General features: G+C 36.4%; 1 protein-coding gene and 1 long non-coding RNA gene across 2 annotated transcripts in view; one reads left to right on the top strand and one right to left on the bottom strand.

Annotated features, from left to right (window-relative positions):
* cdh13 (cadherin 13, H-cadherin (heart)) overlaps window positions 1–23,983 on the top strand; it is a 430,791-nt gene that overhangs the window by 139,729 nt on the left and 267,079 nt on the right. The window lies entirely within an intron of this gene.
* LOC130094817 (uncharacterized) lies at window positions 14,099–15,800 on the bottom strand. Its single transcript, XR_008808006.1, has 3 exons — window positions 15,587–15,800; window positions 15,437–15,505; window positions 14,099–14,638 (listed from the first exon to the last, which is right to left on the bottom strand). It is a non-coding gene; the product is annotated as an uncharacterized LOC130094817 (long non-coding RNA).

The raw sequence follows: 23,983 nt of genomic DNA, 5'->3' as shown, positions 1-23,983 counted from the left end.
CTGTGCAACAGGAAGTATTGGCTTTTTAGCACTAAAACGGTGAAATTGTCTGTCACGATCTGATTGTTGAATGAGATATTTTTATATCAACACCTTCTCATTATACCATGTTATTTTACCTGAACTAGTGCATGCGATTTAATATTAGACTCCACAGTGTACACAAATTATTTCCATTAAACTGTGAACAACAGCTTTACTCTGTGATCATTAAACCATATGCAGACCTCAGGGTTAAAACTTTATATGTAATTTAATATAAAAAAGCCCTTGAGCTTGAGTTAATGGAATATTTCTCTCTTTCTTCTCAGCTGTAAATCCAGAATTAGTTTCATGTTGCTGGCTTCATTTTGTAGAGGAAACTAAGTGCCCTTAACTATATAACGAATCATATATGAATAAAATGCATTGAATAATTTATGTAGGTGCCATTTAAAAAAAAATGTTTAAAAAAAGTTAATTTACTATTTCTTGAAATAGTCAAATGCTTTGGAATGTTTTGTTTATGCTAAGGCATTAAGATCAATTTCCAAAAAGATCATTTTTTATAGTCAACTTCAGCATGGGTGTTTTCACAAGGCTGCATCCATTTGATCAAAAATACAGTAAAACACTAATAATGTTAAATATTATTACAATTTTAAATAACTGTTTTTCATTATAATATACAGTATATATTAAAATATAATTTATTCCTGTGATGGCAAAGCTAAATTTCCAGCAGCCATTACTTCAGTCTTCAGTGTCACACGATCCTTCAGAAATCATTCTAATATGCTGATTTGGTGCTCAAGAAACAAATATATTATTAAATAACAGAAATATAATTGCCATCTAAAATAACTGTTCATAATATTCTAAACAGCTATTTTAGATGGTAATACTATTTCTGTTATTTAATAATATAATGGAATATTACTGCTTTATTAATCAAATAAATGTAGACATAAGAGACTTCTTTCAAAAACATAAAACATCTTAATTAACCAATTTAGTGTATGTTATGTTTTATGATAAAATCTGTAGGTTATTCATATTCAATTTTAACTGAACTGGAATTTAAAAGTCATTTTCAAATCATTTCAATATAGGTTATTCACTTCAATTAAAATTTAATTGGAGTTTCAATTGGAAAAGTCTTGCCCAGTTCAGTTATCAGAGAGCATCTCTGGGTGTCAATAAATATTTTAGTTTTAGTGTACATGGGTCAGCACCAACAAGATTAACCTATGCTGCACTTCAGTCTCCCAAGTTATTCACAGTTGCTTGTGGCCTGGTTTGCAATGGTATTTGGGTTTGTTTATATCTGTGCAAGGAGAGGTCAGTCTAACATGCTAAAAAGAAACTGCAACATAACAAAAGAAACAACAGGAGACTTGGCACTTTTTGGGGGGAAAAACTTACTGTTTCCTCTTTCATCTCTGCTAGAAAAGGATAAAAAATATTCTCAGCAAATCAAAGCTTTTTATCATCAGCGCATTATTTCTGTTCAACTCAGGTGGAGATTTTCTTAGATTCTCAAAATTGCACAGTAGTTGCTGATGATTGTCGAATGGGGCATTTATATGGACAACCATAATAACCTGCTTTTTAGAACTGCCATAACCATCGCTGAGTATCTAGACAGGAACAATCACTGCATCAGAGTATGTGAAGTTCATAATTTTTGAGAAAGCAGTCAGTTCGTAAGTGATTACCTTATTTCATCCATTGTGATAAACGTTCTGCTTTACCACTTTGGCAGATGATAGATCAAAAAATGACTGGAAAATTACAGGAGCTCGATGCTGAGCATAGTTCCAGATGCAATCATAGTGTGCGTGCAATCTTTTTTTTTTTGAGAGAGAGAGAGATTGTGTGCTATATGCTGCAGTTTTCTGGTCCTGATGGCTGAGCTGATGTTTGGCATGGTGCCGCGGGCTCCGGGCAGTCGAGTGGCAGTGAGATTCCTGAAGTCTGATCCCTGGCGTCTCTGGCTTCCTGTGCTCAGATCGATCCACCGGTGAGCAAAAGACTGGCTATTCAGCAGTGACAGGCCTGCAGCCTCCGCGGTTCCCTCACAGCAGGAAATGTACTCGAGGAAAGAAGTCTTTTGAGCTCAAACGGTAACCCACACCAATGGTCATTTGACAGCATAGGTCACTGGGAAAAAAAGTGGTAATGTAGTCAACAATGCCACTTGGGCAAGAGCATTGCACTTCAAATATGCTGACACCAAAAGAAAGAAATTCAAGCCATACGACTTGGAATATAGTGCACAAGTAAGTGTTTTAGAGCTTGACAGTGTCTGTGCAAATTAATTTTAAAGCAGCTTTTGAAGCATATTCTGTCAGCCATCTCCTTTCGGGTTCTAGAGAAGAAGAAAAAGTCATGCAGGTTTGGAAAGATATGAGGGTGAGTAAATGATCAATGAATGGCAGAATTGTTTTTTGCTATGCCTTTAAGGTTGCTAAAATGACTGGCCTGCTTGAGTCATCCTTGCCACAGGGTTGAAAGGATTCAGTAAAAAGAACAGTCACCATTTTTTAAAGCATTGTTTTTTCTTTTTCCTCAAACCCCCCCCTAAGCACTCTCACGTGAACTGTCAAGAGAGAGCGGCAGCTGTTAAGCCGGGGTTTTTTTTTTTTTTTTTTTTTTTTTTTTTTTTTTTGCTTGCTGACTAATGATGCTGGATGACCCAGAGAGAGAAGAAAGGAATGAATAGCTCTGACAAAAAGCCATGCTTTTAATAAACGCGTTTTTGAAGTTTGTTGTGATGATAAATTAAGATACCAATCCTCTTTGGATTCCTTGAGCAATTCCTTAGATCAAACACAGATGCTTCAGCCCAAACCCCATGCTTAAGAACCTTAATGGAAACATACAAATATATAAATATATATAAAAGCTGGGCTCAGAATGTCATTTCTGAAGTAATTCAACCCTGGTGTGAGAAACTTCAAAATCTCTGCCCTTGGCTGAATGAGCCAAAAAAAAAAAAAAAAAAAAAAAAAAAAGTGTGTTTACTGATACTGGTCAGTTCGTATATGCTGAACAAAGAAATCATTTAGTTGTGTCTGAAGGATTTTTGAGTGGTTTATTGTTTTAAATAATGGCTGGCTGTTTGTCAGACAACAATTATGCACTTTTTTGTAATTATCTTTATTCATAACCACAACCAAACACAGACTCTTTCATGGTGTAATTAACTCAAGAGATAGCGCTACAAAAATATTCAAGCTCAGGTAATATTTTAAGCACAGATATTTCAACATGATGAAATGTTAAATTAAGATTTAAATGATAGACAATACATATTTTACTCTGAAATAAAATAATTATTTATATTAATATATGGATATTAATCAGAATTAAGGTATGTCTCTCCTATTGTTTGGCATTGTGTTGTCAATTTGTTTTTGTATTTTTTCCTGTAATGCCCTCTTTTACATCTGTCATTCACATGGGTTTTTGTGATTGGATCAGTAAAATAAAAGAGGTAATTTAAAATAATAAAATAAAATAAAATTTGAGGTGGTCAGTTTTCGGTGAAACTTATGTATTTGATTTTTTTTTCCAATCTGTGATACTTTTTTCAGGATTCTTTGATGGATTCTTTTAAAATAGAAATCGTTTGTAACAATATACACTACTATTCAAAAATTTGGGGTCAGACATTTTTTTCTTTCTTTTTTTGAGTGAAATTAATACTTTTATTCAGCAAGGATGTGTTAAATTGATAAAAAAGTGATAGTACAGATTTAAATTGTTAGAAAAGATTTATATTTTTAATAAATGCTTTAAACTTTTTAATCATCAATGAATCCTGAATGAATCCTGAGTAATTGCTGATGAAAATTCAGCTTTGCAACACAGAAATAAATAATATTTTAAAGTATTTTCAAATAGAAAACAATAATATTTCACAATATTACTGTTTTTTAATCAAATAAATGTTTTTTTCCCAAATAAATGGCTTGATGAGCATAATATACTTTCAAAAACAATAGAAATAGGAATGTTTCCAAACTTTTGACAGGTACTTGTTTGTTGTCTTTCAGTATTTTTAATTTGATATTGAAATCACAAGAACGTGGTGTGTTTAGTTTTACCAAGCGCTTAGGGTTCTTTCTTGCTATTATTATTATTCTCTTACAATGTGAAAAATCAACAGACACTTCTATTTAACAATCTGGTCTCTAATTTAATTCCATTTACTTGGAATTACAATTCCCCACTCACGTTTCCCTGCTAGACTCTTTTCAAAGGGCATATTTAAAAATACTTATAACATAAATAGACCAACATAACTTTTTATCTGTCAAACAATTTAAAGTTTAAAAATGTTAAAGCATCCAATTTATGATTAATGCAATCTCTTATGTAGTATGTAATTGTTTTAGATTTTGTGTAGGTTAGTGATTATATCTCTATCCGATTACATTGGAGGAAACTTGAAATGCAGTGTAAATGCAGTCCAGACAAACACATTCTAATGCAAGGTGCAAAAAGGATCTCAGACAGCCATTAGAATCTACAACAGACATGACATGAGATGCAGATTTGAATGTGCTGTTAAAAAGCAAGATAGAAACGCCAAGATGCACATACATTCTAACAATATGCATGCGCTCAATTGAGGTGAATACATTTTTAATCCAATAAGAAGGCGTGCGTAAACTATGATGTAAACACATTTACGGGATAAATCCCTCGATGCGCAACAAAAAACTCACGTGACTTTGCTTCAACAGTTGATGTGATTGGATAACTGGACTAACCAGACCAGTTCAGTGCACAGCATCTCAAATGTTGGTTTAATCCCATTTCAGGAGCGTCTCACATGATTGCATTCTCAAACACCAGGCATCCGAATGTAAGATAACATGACACAATTTATTTCCTTTAATCTACATGTTCTGAGACGCAAGTCATTTATAATGTAGGAAAAAAGAGCCACAGTGGCTTCCCCGATTGCAGCGACTTCCATTTTTATTACAGATATTGTGCGCCAGTTTCTCAGCAAGTGATGATTTTGTTCTCTTGAACACATGGGATGGGAGAACTGTGCTTTATTCGCAAATGTTTTAAACAATATTTAAATTCACAACTTTGGATGGAAACAAAACTAATGAAACACCAACTAAAGCAGAAACTGGAGAGGCTTCATTTAAGGCACTTTTAAAGTGTATAGGATTAAATGTCTTTTCGTTCCTCTAAGAACGCTTCACAGCAGACTCTGCATCTGTTATGACAGCGTTTCTTTCTTTGTTCTCACCTTCCTTGAAAAAAAGTCATTTTGCTATCAGCAAGGCAGGCTAATTTCTCTGCTCAATTTTACCAAAGGGCTCACAATTTCTCTGCAGGAAATGTAGTAGAATCCAGAGTGAATGTGTATTGTGACATCTGGTAGGTACTTTTGCGGCTGCTGTAGGTTGCTTTTTTTTTCAGGAAACAGAACATGGCACGTTGATGGTAATTAGGCAATGCAAATATCAACTTAAAGCTTAATTAATGTTTAATTTTAATGTTTATTTTAAAAAATGAGACTGTGTAAGTGAGGCAATGGGTGAGAAATTGTGTGTGTGAGAGAGAGAGCTGGCTGTGATTTCAACAGCTTTGTGTCGATAACAAACAAGAAGCGGGGTCCCCATAGGGGAAATACACAAAGCAATTACGGCGAGGGAAAGTTGCCTGGAGAACCTTATTAAAATTTAATAAGCCCAAGGTTCTTTTCTGGCCGTTGTTCTGTGATGGCAGAACATTATGTTTCCCAATTCTCAAATTAAATCAGAGTGAGGTGAGAAAAAAAGAGATGAAAATCAAAACAAGAATAGAGTGAGTTTAGATTGCTTTTCCTCATATCTGTGCTGTATTTAAAAAAATGCTACTGGAAGAGGGTTTTGACATTCTGTTAAGTATCTGTTCACACATACTGTGTATTTTCTCTTGGCCAGTCTCTACTTTTTCTTCAGTGATGTGGTCTCGAGTGGCTCTGATTAGCTGATAAATATATAATGGGCAATATTGACATTCTTTCTTTTGTGTGTCTAAGTATGCAAGTAAGTAATTAAAATCAGTTGTTTTAAATGTAAATATAAGTGAATTTATGATAATGTACAGTTGGAAAAAAAAATTATTCATTATGTTTATTGCTACAGATTACAATTATTAAATTATTAGTATTTTAAATATTAACCTGGTGTCAAGTCAAGTCATCTTCATTTATATAGCGCTTTTAACAATGGATTGTTTCATAGCAGCTTTACAGAGATAAACATATAATTTAAGGTAACAGAGATTGTTTTGGTTTTATAGCGGTTCTTCAATAATGTTATTTCCAGCTAAAGTTAATTTTGAATGATTCACCTCACATGATCAGACTTTAAACGCGAACCTGTGATTAACTCTGACGACGTTCACGTGCACATTTAGAATTGATTCTATAGTTATGTGCTTTTGAAAATATGTGTGCAGGTTTGTAATTCCATACAACCCATGCCTAAACAAACTACTTGTCTTGCCTATAAATTTTGATACAGAATTTTGTTTTATTTTATCACTTCGGGGTACGCGAACCGAAATTCACAACGCTTTATCTGTAGAGTCAGTGGGAAAGGGATCCTCCATAGAGAGAGGATAGTTGACACTTCAGCACTGCATTGTCATCGGGTCCAGGTGAATCTCCTTCGTCAGATCTGGATACGGCCTGGATCCGGCAGGCTGCAGGAAAACCTCGGGATAAACAAAGACACTAATATTAGCGTAGATGCCATTCTTCTTATGATGTAACGAGTACATCAAGATTTAAAGGTGCCCTAGAATGTTTTTTTTTATTATTTTATAATGTTTCCTGGGTTACCCTTATAATGTTAGTATGTTTTTTAGATAAAAAATAATCATAATTTAGTAATAAATGGCATTTTTCCTAGCCTGCTTTTAGCCTCTGATTTGAACACTCTGTTTGAAGGGGCGTGTCTGCTGTGGGATTCAGTGTAACCGCGGCCACTGCTGTGATTGGCTGACATGCTTGCATATGAAATAGCAACGCATTACATGTGAAACTCACTCCCGAATACTTTTACTAATGCTATTATACGTTTTTACTATAACAGCTATCGAGATTAACGAATCGTGAGATGTTTTTAAAGTATTTAGATCTATTCCCATCACATAAAATGTTGCCGTGATGAGCATTGAGCAGATGACTGTGTGTTGATCGCGAGAATGAAGATCTTATCATTGCAAAGCAGTTTCTGCACTCTCTCTGCTTTCACCAATGCAAACACGATGATGTAAATACAGTAAGAGCTTCGTTGTGCAGTAACGTGCGTCATTGATTTCATAACGAGTTTGGCAAGTGTCCAGATAAACTCGCGCTGTGTGGAAAGATTGTTCTTTGATCGCTTTCTGTATATAATTTGTTCACAATTTAAATACGATTATTTTCATCCTACTAAAAGAAACGATGTGAAGCTGATATTTTAGTCACTGGCTTGACTTACTGATGCATAAACAGTATTGAACGATTTTGAGAGAAAGATTACCTGTCTGAACTTGAACAATTACACATCAGAAAGTGTTGCTTGGTAGCTCGATCCGAGGCCAGCTCTGTATTGGCCCAAGTTGAGGAAACAGTCGGTGAAATGTTTGAAAATTTCCAGAGAAAATAAAATTAACCCATTGTTTCTTCAGAGGCTCAGATGAAGGAACAAAAAAATACTTTTGTGTTCATGTCTACATCCACACTGAGCAACTGCCATGCTTCGGCTGCGCAGTTCCGCCTGGCATTGAGGGCTGGCATTATGCAAATATTTGGAGGCGTACATATTAATGATCCCGACTATTGCGTCACAGTCGGTATTGTGTGGAGAACCGACCATTTTTCAGGGGTGTTTTTCATAAACGTGAATTAAATGAGAACGCGAAAACAGTCCAGTTTGAGATTCACTCTATGTCATGTCCATGCACTGAACTCTTGTTATTTGACTATACCAAGGTAAATTCAATTTTGAATTATAGGTCACCTTTAAGGGAAGTGTTCCCAGTTCCGGCTGACCTAATCTATGCAGCCTAACATTGAATTATAGATGTCTATAATGTATTATGTGTATGCTAGGTCAAAGCAGGGGCGTTGCTAGGGTCTTGATACATTGGGGGCTTAGCCCAGACCCCACCACCCACCCACCCCCGCTTTTGTTAACTACTACTTCTACTCAGAGGCACATAATAATAAGCAATAATAATATAAATGGGGGGTCTGGGGGACCTCCCCCAGGAAACATTGGGCATTAAACACTTAATTTCCTGCATTCAGGTGCATTTTTTGTAGCTAATTTAATTGATAGGTATAAAGATAGAATGCTTTATTTGTAGAACTGCAACAGCTATTTACAGAAACACAAATAAATAATACATGAATATTAAATATATAAAAAAATGAATATAAAACTATATATATATATATATATATATATATACACTCACCGGCCACTTTATTAGGTACACCTGTCCAACTGCTCGTTAACACTTAATTTCTAAGCAGCCAATCACATGGCGGCAACTCAGTGCATTTAGGCATGTAGACATGGTCAAGACAATCTCCTGCAGTTCAAACCGAGCATCAGTATGGGGAAGAAAGTTGATTTGAGTGACTTTGAACGTGGCATGATTGTTGGTGCCAGAAGGGCTGGTCTGAGTATTTCAGAAACTGCTAATCTACTGGGATTTTCACGCACAACCATCTCTAGGGTTTACAGAGAATGGTCCGAAAAAGAAAAAACATCCAGTGAGCGGCAGTTCTGTGGGCGGAAATGCCTTGTTGATGCCAGAGGTCAGAGGAGAATGGCCAGACTGGTTCGAGCTGATAGAAGGGCAACAGTGACTGAAATAACCACTCGTTACAACCGAGGTATGCAGCAAAGCATTTGTGAAGCCACAACACGCACAACCTTGAGGCGGATGGGCTACAACAGCAGAAGACTCCACCGGGTACCACTCATCTCCACTACAAATCGGAAAAAGAGGCTACAATTTGCAAGAGCTCACCAAAATTGAACAGTTGAAGACTGGAAAAATGTTGCCTGGTCTGATGAGTCTCGATTTCTGTTGAGACATTCAGATGTTAGAGTCAGAATTTGGCGTAAACAGAATGAGAACATGGAACCATCATGCCTTGTTACCACTGTGCAGGCTGGTGGTGGTGGTGTAATGGTGTGGGGGATGTTTTCCTGGCACACTTTAGGCCCCTTAGTGCCAATTGGGCATCGTTTAAATGCCACGGCCTACCTGAGCATTGTTTCTGACCATGTCCATCCCTTTATGGCCACCATGTACCCATCTTCTGATAGCTACTTCCACCATGTCACAAAGCTCTAATCATTTCAAATTGGTTTCTTGAACATGACAATGAGTTCACTGTACTAAAATGGCCTCCACAGTCACCAGATCTCAACCCAATAGAGCATCTTTGGGATGTGGTGGAACGGGAGATTCGCATCATGGATGTGCAGCCGACAAATCTGCGGCAACTGTGTGATCCCATCATGTCAATATGGACCAAAGTCCCTGAGGAATGCTTCCAGCACCTTGTTGAATCTATGCCACGAAGAATTGAGGCAGTTCTGAAGGCAAAAGGGGGTCCAACCCGTTACTAGCATGGGGTACCTAATAAAGTGGCCGGTGAGTGTACATAGGCTATTCTGTGTAGATATTTATCTATATCTATTTAACTATCTATGCACACACACACACACATAAATCACTCCAACAGTGTGCTTGTATAAGTCTGGAAAAGGAACTATAGCAGGCATGAAAAGGGGTCAGGGGTGAAAAAGTTGAGAAGGATATTACTCCTCTAGGGTGGTCCGGGGGCATGCTCCCCGTAAGAAAATTTTAAATATTCCATATTTTAAAGCATCAATCTGATGCATTTTGAGATGCATTTTTTGCCAACCTGGAGAGCTGGAGAAACTTAACTTCAGGTCTTCAGCCATGAGTCAAAAATATTATGGCCTCCGTAGCGTTAGCTAATAATTTTCCACCGGAGCTTTAGCTAGCCTAGCTGGCTAACGTTGCGTTCTCTCCTGCTGTGTTCAACGACTCAATTCATGCAAGCTAAGCCTATGTCAACAGAGCTCCTGGGTAACTTAGATATAGCCTACCAGAAAATATTAGGGATGTCCCGATATCATTTTTTCTGAACCGATCCAATCCGATACCAAAAATTCGGAGTATCAACCGATACCGGTCCAATACCAGCGCAGTTTTTTTTAAATCAAGTAGAATTTCTATAACTCTGTGTGTTGAACTGATAATCACTCTTTTGTGTGTTAAACACAATCTACTTAATACAGACAACTTCATATAAATAAAAACAACAAATCAAAAAAAAAATATGATCATAACCTATGACAAAAATTATATTATAAACTCGATTAGTGGATAACTCTGTAAAATTTAGTCTAGAAAAACAATAATTGTATTAAATCTGAACATTTAGTGAAAAAAACATTATTTAGTGGGGAACAAAGAGACAATAAGTGTAGCACTAAATCAGGTAAAACGTTACACATTGCTCTTTGTATTGTTGTAAAATACATTCATGAAAAACAAGATAAAAATCAGAAAGATCAATTATTATAGGCTATATATATAGTCTACTATAAAATTAAGACATTTTTAAATGTATAGCACAGCTGTTTAATGAGGCAGCAACATATGATAGATAGGACAGAACAGAACAAAAAAAGCTATTAATAATCTTTCATTGCGCAAAAGTATTATGATATAATTATGAAAGACTCATGCAGGGGCGGACTGGCCATCTGTGTGATCTGGAGAATCACAGAACGGCCGGTACTCCAGGACGGCCGGCGGGCCGGCCCACCAGCCGCGACACACATCCCAAGTCTCCCGCATATTGATAGCGGCTCCCTGATGTCCGCAAATTAGTTAAAATCTCCCGGAATTTAGAGCGAGCAAGAGCGCGCATGCGTAGCGCGTGCATGGCAGAGAGAGAGGGAGCGAGAGATTGCGTGTGTGTGCTAGTGTGCGCGTGTGTGCTAGTGTGCGCGTGTCCCTCACGAAGCGCATGTAAGGACCCAACCAATCAATTGTCAGTGCGGGCGGGCTTTTATCTCTACTACTCCCGAACCGAATTAATCAGAAATTACTTTGCAAGTTACTTGCTAGGGATGATGTTAGGAAGTGATATTCAGCTTGCTACATTTTTAATGATTACAGTAGTTAAAACAGCTAAACTTCAACATTTTAGCTGTAAAATGCCACATGCAGTAGCTAATATTAAGAAATATGTTGTGTTTTTACTTTTAAAAATGTTGGTAATGTTACAGTTAATGCTTACAAACTTTGAAGATTTTGAAAACAGAAGTTACATTTGTAATGGTGTATTTTCATTTAGATGTGGTATTATTATTTGTGCAGTAGCTAAGATTAATTACTGCATAAACTAATTAAGATTATTAAGTAATAAATTCATTTTAAGACAGCATGGAATAGATTAATATGCTGTTAGCTATAATTTGGATGGTATAGTATCATGAGCCACAGTTAAAGTGACACTCATGGCAGGCGTTATTGTTGTTGTTGTCGAGTTTCCGCGCACCGATTGCTTTGGGCCGGGCCTAGTCAAAGTCCAGGGCCGTTTTTTAGTCCCAGTCCGTCCCTGGACTCATGTGCGGCACACAGCGCTTATGCGCATCTCGAGCGCAGAATGATGCGCTTGAAGCAACACAGAGTCACAGCGCGCAGAAAAGTTCAAAGCACAAAGGAAAGGCATATCGATGCATAGTGTATTATACAGTAACAGTATCTATCTATGCAATAGTTTATTGAGCCTTTTCTTTTAACAGTTTTAAATTTCAGTTAATGTGCGCGTGAAGAACAATTAGTGCTCTCCAGTGTGATCACGGTAGAAACGAATATTAAGCAATACAGTCCAGCAAGATATAGTCATTTTATGCGAAACCATATAGCTTTATCTACCGTCCGTAAAGTATAATAATAGTAACATTGAATCATCTTGGAGAGAGTTTCATCGTTGACTGTCGTAACCAAACGCAACGCGCTGTTTGATGCTGAATGGAGAATGACTGACAGCCGCAGCGGAGGGAAACGTTTACGTGATCTTGAATTTAACGACTTAAATTTGTATTTCTATCTCACATTATACTATAGTTTTCATATAGTAGGCCTATATAGTATACCTTCCCCCTCTAATGTCCATAATAGCTACCACCACCAGAAGCCACAAACATGGCTCTTTCAGGCTCTCTCTCTCCTCTGGTGCGCACTCTAAATGCAAGCGTGCTGTAAGTTATAACCATAGTAACTTTGATCTGCTTGAACACATTTTAATCGTCTTTAACACATGATTCCGAAGGATAGATTAAAAGACCCGGTCATTTTTTTATATAGCCTAAATACAAAATTATTAAAAAATAATAATAATTATCAATAAATTAATTTTTTTGAGATCCGGGGCTAAAAAAAAAACATCCGGGGCTGAAGCCCCGAATGCCCATGTCTAACGACGCGCCTGGGTCAAAGAGATGTGTTTTTAGTCTAGCTTTGAACTGGAAGAGTGTGTCTGCTTCCCGGACAATGGTAGGAAGACTGTTCCAAAGTTTTGGTGCTAAATAGGAAAAGGATCTACCGCCAGCAGTCGATTTAGATATCCTAGGTATTATTAACTGGCTGGAATTTTGAGATCGCAATAGGCGTGAAGGACTAATTATGGAATTATTTTTGTGCCGATAATAATGAACGTAACTTTTCAAGAAACTAATGAAAATATAAATTGAAATTGAATAAAATATCTTTGAAACTGAAAAAGAATGAATCGCAAGCAATTTTTTTTACTTTGTTTTTAATACACTGCATGTTTTGCTAACTATTCCTCATATTTCTTTTACTGATCTAAACTTACAAATGCGCTTCAAGAGTTTTCATTTACGCTTCTTAAGTTTTCATTTACGCTTCTGAAGTTTTCGTTTACGCTCCCTGAGTTTTCGTTCGCTGTTCTGACACAATTCTCTCGAGGGGGCGGGGCTAGAGCAGTGTGTTCTCATTGGCTACTGAGTTTTTGATTGACAGCTTCTTGACCTGGAAGTGAAGACGTCAGTGTTGTGTTTACTTGTGTGGATGTGAGAGTCTGTAAGCGCAGCTTTCTATTTAATTTTAGTGATATTAAGTTATGCTTGTTTTTGAATTTTATCTGTATTTACCTGCTGCTGCTACTACTTTGTCAACAGAAACTTTTAGGAGCGCAAGAGATCTCTTCAGTCTATTCAGGTGTAATTGTACATCAAAGTTACTTAAAATATTGTGTTCAATGTTTTAGGAGAATATTTGTTTATTCCTGATGTTTCTTTTGCATGTTAGGCTCTGATTAGGTTGTGCTATTACAATTTAAAGAGAATAGCCTACTAGTATACGTGTGTGATATATTCAGCAGTCAAGAAAGTTTCACTTCAACCAGGTAATCAAGGTTGGCAACCATGGCCATCAAATTTCTCATTGTTACCATATGCATTTACACCATCAAAATGTATGATCACTTAAATAAGAGGAATTTAAACTATGACAATTACAATCGTGGCTTGCTGTCAGATGATACAGACCTCTAAGGGCATTTCATTACATATTTCACACAAAGAATATTTTTGTTGCCATTTTTTTAATCATGCTGATAATTTTATTTATTTCATTTAGTTAATATTATCTTCTATCATTTAAAATTGTAAATATATTTGAACAATCATCAACAGGTTCAATTATGACTTATAAAATCAGTTAAATTAATTTAAATAAAAAATCAAATAAATTTACATTCGTTATTGTCACTACAGCATATACACAAGTATCAAAGTGAAAGTCTTGGATGCGATTATGTTGTGACAGGAAAGACCAGAAGCCACAAAACATTAACTGCATACTATACATGTAATGCACAGTATTCTCATAATATACATACAAAATGCATCATTACAAAGATTTTTATCTCTGTGAGTCCATATAAGACAAGTGGATTGTAACCCATGTATGACAGTTGGTCAGAAGTGATTTTTAATAGTTAAAACAGTTTACATTATTAGTATTTTTCTTATCCTATTGTTTCACTTCAGAAGGCATTGATTCATCCACTGAGGTCGCATGGACATCACGGTCACTGTGTGTGGTTTTTAAAGCATCTTTAGGACTCGCAGAGATGGATTACTTTCCTTAAAATCTTAATTCGTATTTATCTGTAGAAAGAAAGTAAAATGCATCTGGGACAGCATGAGGGTGAGTAAAATAAGTGAGAATTTTATTTTTGGGTGAACTATCCCATTCATATGCTGTTGGTATGCTAATCCATGATCAGCATAGACTAATAAGAATAAACTGCAACCTCTTGTGTACTTGTAAACTGTGTTTGTTTTAATCTAGAGCTCCAAAGAAATTAAAATATTTGCTATTTTATAATATTAAAATAAAATACATCAGGTGTCTGAAGATCAGGATCCCAGTCATTCAAAGCTGATATGTCTGAACAAAGTAACATTATTGTCTGATGGAGACAGTTGATCTCTGGTATTATCACTCCATCCTCTGTGTCAGCATCAGAATTTTGTTTATGGAAAAGTTGCTCAACTCCCTGGAAAGTGAGAAAGGAAATGTATTATAATCTAACAATACAAACTGCTTTGAACATCCACATGCAGTAACAAGTTGCAGACTTAAAATAATTATTTCAAACAAATTATATAAATGTTTTAAGGGATTTTACAGTACTAAATATTTACCCCCTGAGTCATGCACCATTTATCATCTGTAATACTGTTGTGTAACCAGTAGATGGCTGTATAGCCCTATAAACATTTATCCATGGCTGTGTATTCCCTAGTTGCTGGATGTTTTCAGTCATAATTACTTGCATGTATTAGGTTTTGCATTTGGACATATATTTATTATTAAAGACTATAATAAAATTAAAATTAAAAATTAAAAATTTTACATTTTTCTCCGAACTGTTTTTTTTTTTTTTTTTGCATTATTATTGCTCAAATATGGACACAGAAAAAGCATTTTGTTGCATTTTGCAGAATAAATATTGCGCCCAGGGTAATACTTCAAAATAATTGAGTGTTTACATATTATGAATAGAGACGTGGAATGTGGTCAAGTCCTGTCTCTACTCTTTTAAAAACTCTGCATCGCAAATTAATCAGCAATTGGCTTTACATTGCTAAAGTTGAATCGGGCAGTGATTGACAGCGCTCTGGTCCAATGGCATCGGTCATTGTCTGATACAGTACTTTTTGTACTGTAGGCTACAGTACAGATACTGTACAGTACTCTAGCCCAATGTTGTTTGGGGTGGCAGGGGGGAAATATGAATGTAACCTTATGTAACGTTAGATAAACAAGTCATGTAATGATTGGGTTAACTTACCAATTAAATCAAGACGACACTGCTGTATAATGTTATGGGCTCTCACTGAGCTCTAATATGCCTCTCCACCTGAAAAAGCAAGTACTGTATTATAAATAGTATTAGTTTAGTATTAATTAATAAAATAAAAAATTTTAAAATCTGACTTACCACGAGTAGGCTATCCAGTATTCTGATATCGACGATGACAAATTATATCATTTGTCTGTACTATTCCTTCTATAAGAAATCATCTCAACAATATAGTGTAGCAGTAAATAAATACAGATATAAACTTAATATCACCTAAATGAAATAGAAAGCTGCGCTTACAGACGCTCACATCCACACATGTAAACACAACACTGACGTCTTCACTTCCAGGTCAAGAAAGCTGTCAATCAAAAACTCAATAACCAATGAGAACACACTGCTACTAGCCCCGCCCCCACGAGAGAATTGTGTCAGAACAGCGAACGAAAACTCAGGGAGCGTAAACGAAAACTTCAGAAGCGTAAACGAAAACTTCAGAAGCAAACGAAAACTTAAGAAGCGTAAATGAAAACTCTTGAAGCGCATTTGTAAGTTTAGATCAGTAAAAGAAATATGAGGAATAGTTAGCAAAACATGCAGTGTATTAAAAACAAAGTAAAAAAAAATTGCCTGCGATTCATTCTTTTTCAGTTTCAAAGATATTTTATTCAGTTTCAATTTATATTTTCATTGATTTCTTGAAAAGTTACGTTCATTTTTATTGGCACAAAAATAATTCCATAACTAATGCGTTAATCGCTGTCGATTGTCTAAAGATTGTCTGTCTGTCCTGATTCCATCCATCCATCTTTCTATCGTTCAGTCTGTCAATCATTCTGTCATTCTATCCATGTACCATTCTATCTGTCTTCTAGGGGTGTAACGTTACACAGAAGTCATGGTTCGGTGGGGACCTCGGTTTTTGGGTCACGGTTCGATACGAGTTCAGTAAAAAGCAACAAATCCCCAATGCTAGGTTTCTTTTCATTTATTTGAAACAAACAGTAGTGCAAATTACAGTTCGTTCCACCTAGTGGCATTTAGTCCCCTATTTGGTACAGTACTGTCTCCTTTAGTGTATTAAGCACTAAGCAGTAAACAGAATGCACTATTGCATAGGTCATATTTTTTTTATAGGGCTGATAAAAAAAGCAAAAATATTATTTGGTCACAATCTGCAAAACTGAAAAGCATCTCTTGTGTTATAAAAGTACAAAATAAATAAAATAATGAAAAAATAAAACTTTTTTGCACTCCTCTAGTCTTTTTCTGCCTAGCTCTAATGATTTTCACATCTGGATAATGTCGGCTGCCCACTTCCCCCCTCATTCATTATAGCATCAGAAACAACTTAAAATACAGATAAGAGCAAGACATCATTCGAAACTGTACACACAAAAGAAACAAAACATTGTGCTTTTGTAAAATAAAGAAAACAAACAGGATGCCACTTTCAGCCATCCCGGTTTCCTTACCATGAAGTTAGTAGAGCGCATCCCAAAAATGAATCGAAACTCAGTGTGTAGGCTACTAGCAAGCTCTTGCATGCCATATGAACTCTTATTTTGGGTTGGTGCAGATCGTCTCTTCTTGTTCTGCTCTTTTTCTTGTTGTGGCGGTTAGCAAACAGCGTTGCATTACCACGCACACCCCCTTCTGGATTGGAGTGGGGATCGCCTGTGACTGACTGTTTTCGTCCTCTTACTGTATGCACCGTCCCGTCCCTGTGACGTTCGGGATAAATACATGTACCGTTACACCCCTACTGTCTACCATTCTAACGTTCAGTTGTATGTCTCTGTATGTCCTGATTTCTTCTGTTTTGATGGGATGTTCATGTACAAATGGCTTAATTAATGATCAGGACAGTTGAGAGAGTCTATAGGAAAGTAGTGGGACATTGGGAATTGTCCTTCATATTTGTTGTGTGTGTCCTTATATTTTGCGTGTGTGCATGAGTGGGTGTATACTGATTGAAGCCTGTTGCTCTGGCCTGCTGACTCTTAGAGATAACAAGCAACCGCACAGGAAAAACATAAGTGCATACTCTCATTATTCCACCATCATTACCATACAGCACATACACACTCCACTGCTGCTAATCTGCAGTAATACACTGTAAGCACACGGTGAGTCTTGCTATGAAGCTAGCACAGAATGTAGCTGAACTCAGAGGCTACTGTGAGGGAATTTGTGACCTGTAACATTAGAACCGAGCTTCAAACACAACAGTTTTTTTCTGACGGCTAATCTACTGATGTGATTTGTTGGATTCGCCTAGAAAAAATGTTTGAACTGCTGCCCTGGAGCACCCTTCGTGTATAGAGCTAAAATTGGTTCTCATACTTGATGGCATCCAGAAAACCGGCCTCTGCTTTTGCAGTTCTTTTCTGGTCTCTGTGACGGCTTAACGTATCTGATTTAAGTTTATATCGCCACTGATGTTTTTTTTTAAACAGTACCTGTAACAATAGCAAAATAAAACTCATTTTCCATTGATCGGGTAGATCCCTTGTGCTGAGTTGCATCACATTATGATTGACCGCACGATTGTTGCAGAATGTACATTGCAGAGAGAGGAAATGACTTTGCTCTGATGTAGACGAACATTCATATTTGTTCCCGGAAAATGTTTTACCTGATAGGAGTGTTACACCTTCCACGGTCTTCATCCACTGTTATGGTATTTGTGACACAATTTTTTGCAGCAAGCTATTTATCTGTTAAGGACACATTTAACAAGCAATTGTGTTTGTAATTAGGCAATTAGTTTCCTGTCACTTGATATAAATTAGTTTAAGGTTATGTTGTCTTAGTGCTTTTGTCAGAATACCTTTTGAAATAATTCTAGTAATTTCATTGTGCCCAGAGAATACACTAGATGGGGTATTTTCTGAATTTATACAAGGAACCTTTTATATCATTTTGTTTTCGTTGTTGTCGTTTTGTTATGTGCTTCATAGTTCATAGTCTGGGATTGGAATTGGGCTAAACTTACTGTAAGTTGTTGCCGTGGGTTGAAATTCAGTGGAGAATTCGGCCCCCTACAGAGAAAATCGAATTTTGGGTTATATTTTGATTGGCCATTGGGCTACTTTTGCTGTGCAGACCTGGCAACCCTGTTCATCATTGATGAAACCCAGTTTGAGAGATATTGAGCCTGTTGTTGCCCAAATATTTGACATTTTTTTCTTAGATTGTTTTTAAATGTATTATATGATGGGATTTTTTTCCCCATTTGTATGGAAAATGCTTTTTTATTTTTGTAATCCTCTTATTAAAATCTAAAAGAGCATTCTATTTATAAAACAAAACAATTAAAGGGGTCCTATAATGCCCTTTTCACAAGATGTAAAATAAGTCTCTGATGTCCCCATATCTGTGAAGTTTTAGCTCAAAATACCCCACAGATATTTTTATAGCATGTTCAAATTGTCAATTTTTTTGTTTGTCCCTTTAAATGCAAATGAGCGGCTGCTCCCGGCACAGAGGGCGGAGCTTCAAGAGCTTGCGTGTTAGCAGCTCCGATTACCTCCCACAGACACGCACTAAAAATTTCAAAAACTTTTAGCCTTTTATGTTCGAACCGGAGTCGGAAAAAGATGGAGAGACTCAAGAAGTGACAACATGTAGAATGCAACAGGACATTTCTGATTGGTTAGTTGATGAGTTTATGTAGCTGATGTGGACTTAACTATCTTCTAGTCATTGATTAGCATATTCTGTCATGATAATCTATAAATCCCGTCCAATCAATTTATGTTGATTTTAGGGTTAGTGATGTCACTAACCCGTGAATAAGCTCATTGTAGTCCCTACCAGCCGTTTGTTGTAGTACTTAAAAAGCGATTTCTGTAAAATAAAATTTCTCCCTTTGCTTTGAACTTTGATCGTTGTAACTTTCCAGATGTTGTTTATGCTCAAACAGCAACATTACACACTAACTAAGGTTAAAAAAGTGAAATCATAATCAACCACCCCTTTAAATTCACGGCCTATTCACCGCGACTGAGAGTTTCATGTTTGAGAGCAGCCTTCTCAAAAACACTACATTATGATTATGGTCTCAGATAAATGCAGATAGCAATCACAGATGAATACAGATTAATTGGCTAGCTTTTGACTATCATTGTCCATTCACATCAGTTGTATGTATGCTGCAGCAAATGTGTGTGGGCAGGTTTGGGTGGGTGGCTGAGGTTAGGCTCTCATATATTCCAGCTTTTAACATAAGAGAAGTACCCCGTTACTATATGTCTAACTTCTGAAGAAACTTTTATTTAGATCACATTCAGTTTTGGCTCTGTAGGCAGTGACAAGTTTGGATGCTTTTAATAAATATTTTAGTATAATTTTAGAATTATATATGGTGTTGACTAAACTAGTCTGTCATAATTTTAATTTAATTTAATTAAATTACATTTAATTAGTTTAATTAGTGGCCAGGCGAGTTCAACGTGCTGCAACTGATGAAGACACATGCAAATAGAAAAAAACACAGATGAAAATCTCAAAGTTCAATTTAAAATGGCGTCTAACCTGACTAAGGTCTATACAGTAACGTCACTGCTTTTAGCACTGCTTAGTAATATAAACTATACAAAATTGGCCTACGATAGAGATTTTAATTCTATTGTGATAATGCATGTTGACGCAATCTACCCGCAAAATTTAGAGCCACGAGCTGAAACCGGCTGCAACGCATCATCGTATTCGTCATCTTGAGTAAACATGGCTGAAAGCAAAACGGAGGAGCTGTTTCACACATACTCCGTTTGCATTGCGTATGCAGTGCGTATTTTTTCCGTACCCATGTTAACGCCGGGTTCACACCGGACGCTGAAGCGCCGCGGAAGCGGCGCGGAACGGAGGCCGCTTCCTTTCGGCGCCCATGTTAACCTATGGTGTCGTTCACACCAGACGCGGAGCGCCGCGGTGCGGCGCAGGCGGCACGCGCCGTGAAGCGCCAGTTTCGGCGTCTGGTCTATTTTTTCCGCGAGCCGCGAGTGATCCGCGTCAATTCCGGAAGGAAGTTACACCAAGAAACACTCGACTATCCGGTCAATTGTCAAAATAAAAGCAATTTTCAAATTAAAATACCGCGAGTGACAAATGCGAACACACAAACAAACAGGGAAACAACGAGAGGGAGAGGCACAAACTTCTTGGTTACAGAAACATGTTGTATTTATATTATGAGGTTATTTACCCATGATGTAAAAAAAAAATAGCTCTGAATAAACAACTGAGCAGAAGCGCTTGTCGACCTCCGCGAAGAACACGCGTCTGGTGTGAACAGGCACGCGCCGGACCGCGCGTGAATTTCCGTTCCGCGTCGCTTCAGCGTCCGGTGTGAACCCGGCGTAACAGGCCTGCACGCGGATGCGGTGCGGCAATGCGTTCCAGGTGCGGTGCGTATACAGCAGTGCAGCGATCGTTTCCGCACAGAGTATTTTTGCTGTGCTGCACGTGATGAATTAAAGTGACAGCGTATGGTTCATGGTCAAAATGAACACGGATTAATATGAAAATATAGTAATATCTCCTTAAATACATTTAATTAAGTTATACTATTTTTCACATGTCATTTTCTTTTTAAATTTAAGCTCGGGGTAATTAAAGCAAGGAAAACTACACAGTAAAGTTACCTCAACAACGCAACATAATGGATGCACTTGTCTTTTCGTGGAGGTGGAAAAACAAGTTCTTTGTGACCGCAATATTTCTTGTAAAAAAGATTTAAATGCAAAAGAAAAGGTATGAGAGAGCTGTTTTTGTCAATTATGTATGTTTTAATTTAATGTTTGCGATGTTAACATAAATGTAAATATTTTGCTACCTGCTTGAGCAACTTAATATATAAATCTATACAGAAGTAATAATATTTATATTAATAATATAATAAGTTGTGTATTAAGTTTAAACGTGAATAGCCTAAGTCTTGTGAAAGAGTGTAGACGTATTACCAGCCTACTGTCTGAAAGCACAATAGCGCGTGCTGCTCCTGTGCCGCATACCACCGCAACACGCACTGCATATGCACTGCACACGGAGTATGTGTGGAACAGGCGTGCCCTAAAGGAAAGAAACTAGGGCTGTCAAATGATTAATCACGATTAATCACATCCAAAATAAAAGTTTTTTTTTTACATAATATATGTGGGTGCACTGTGTATAATTATTTTGTATATATATAAATACACACACATGCATGTATATTTAAGGAAAAAATATTATTTATATATAAAACATTTATATTTATATATAATATAAATTATATATAAATCTATATACATGAAAATATTTCTTAAATATATACAAGCATGTGTGTGTATTTATATATATAAAATAATTATACACAGTGCACCCACATATATTATGTAAAAAAAAACTTTTATTTTGGATGTGATTAATCACGATTAATCATTTGACAGCCCTAAAAGAAACCCAATACTTTAAGCTTTTTCTTTGTTAAAGTCTCTAAAGCTATTGCTGAAATGTATTTATCTGTAACATCATGTTGTATAATTACAGTTTTGCATAATAAATGTTCTCAAAACTACGTACGTTTCTTTAAAAAAAAAAAAAACATTTAGCAGTTTGGCTTTTGTTATGGTCTATCTAACCTGTTCTGAAATGGTTCTATCATAATTTATATATCGTGATGTATATCGTTATCGCAAGAGGCTGCAATGTATCGCAATATGGATTTTAGGCCATATCGCCCATCCCTAGCACTGCTAATCCAGACCTGCCAACATGTACGCACGCGTCTGACTGATTTAAGCGAGGACAGTAACGTTAGGCCTAACTTAGAGTAGTCACAGTACTTCTAACTCCTGAAGGTAAACGGGCTGGGGTGGATGTGGAAAGTTGAAATATTGTATTTGAGTTCATTTGAAATGGATTGTTTATCACACGGGAGTGATCGCATGGATTATTTAAAAATACTCCGTAATTCATTCATGGTAACTCAGATAAGAGGAAGACATTCAGCCATGCAAATTATAAAATGCTCAAGTAATGCTGAACAATAAAACTAAATAAAATTGAAATCGTGATTATGTGATTAGTGATTATGAAAGTGCTGTGATTTGTGGATGACTGATAAGCGCGAGTCTGGAGAAACAGGCATTTATTTTTTTCATTCTCAGTGTTAAGAAACGTAGCCTGCATGTGTTACATTATTATTTTAATAATAACTAAATAACTAAAGTACCGAATTATGTTACATATTTATTTTGTATGAAAACTAGCGAGTTAGTTAGCATACTTCTGGATTAAAAATTACCGTTGTATGTATCAGTGCTGCGCGAACTCTCTCACAAACACAGACTCGCGCAGACAGAGAGAAGATATTTATAAAATGAAAATTAACAGGCAAAGTTCTTGCTTGTGTTTTTTATGTCAAAATGTCAAAGCTTTTTGTATTATCCATTCGTGTTTTTAAAATTCGTTAGACGGACACTTTACTGTTAACAGCCCTCATTATATGTCGGATTCGTCTTATTTGAACTTATACTTGATTCGTTTTGCTATTATTGTTCATGTGACAGGACTCCTGTCTATTCATTGTTAACTGTTTTCTATAAATATGTTTGTATTGGCTAAAGTTTATTCAGCTAATGCGTGTCCTGACCTGTTTATAATGTAAACTGTTCAAATGCAAAGACAGCACGTCACAAATAGAAGCCCTTTTCCCCGTGGGATTTAGTATCATATTTGGATATTGGAATAATAAATTAAGTAGCCAATTTAAAATAAATAACAGGTAGCCTACACACCTGTTTTTGTTTTTTTTGTTTTACTGTTATCTAGGGGTTTCTTAATTTTAGACTAGTTGACCAGCACAGATTATATGCAATACAATAGTAATCATGAATAAAGAAATGGTGTTGAGCAGGATTGAAACTTTGGACCTTCACTGTTGCAGTGCAGTGCAAGTAAAATTTTGGATTTGTGTCAAATTAAGAAAAACCTTTAGAGGTCAAAACTAGAATTATGAAGATAGGCATGTGTTTGTGTGTTTATTCACTTTGTATTTGTGTGTTCATACTTTATGAGAGGCAAAATGTATAAAACGCAGTGAATGATTAGCAGACCTGCCAACCTAGAAGAAATTTTATGAGTGCAACCCCCCCCCCCCCAACAAAAAGAAAAGTGGCGGGGGGAGGGGTTGTACTCATAAAATTTCTTCTAGGTTGGCAGGTCTGCTAATCATTCACTGCGTTTTATACATTTTGCCTCTCATAAAGTATGAATACCAGTACGAAAGCTCAACGCGCTGCATCTGAAGCAAAAACATGCATATAGAAAAAACACCAGCAAATTTAGAAAACATCTTCATCAGTTTGACAACACATGTGCTGCAAAAGTTCACAACGCACATTAATGACTTGTATTTAGCAATTGAAAGACTGGGGGTACTTCACTAAATGACAAGTTCTGTATAAAAAGATGAGATGACTACAGGTCTGTCTGACTTTGCACACTTCAAAAACTCTTGGCCTTGGTGATTACTTCTACCACATGCTT

Source organism: Rhinichthys klamathensis, unplaced genomic scaffold, assembly GCF_029890125.1.
Source record: "Rhinichthys klamathensis goyatoka isolate OS25496 unplaced genomic scaffold, OSU_Roscu_1.1 h1tg000181l_1, whole genome shotgun sequence".
In the NCBI taxonomy this organism is placed as follows: Eukaryota; Metazoa; Chordata; class Actinopteri; order Cypriniformes; family Leuciscidae; genus Rhinichthys; species Rhinichthys klamathensis.
Note: the sequence above shows the minus strand (reverse complement) of the source record. Positions and strands in the feature narration are given on the sequence as shown.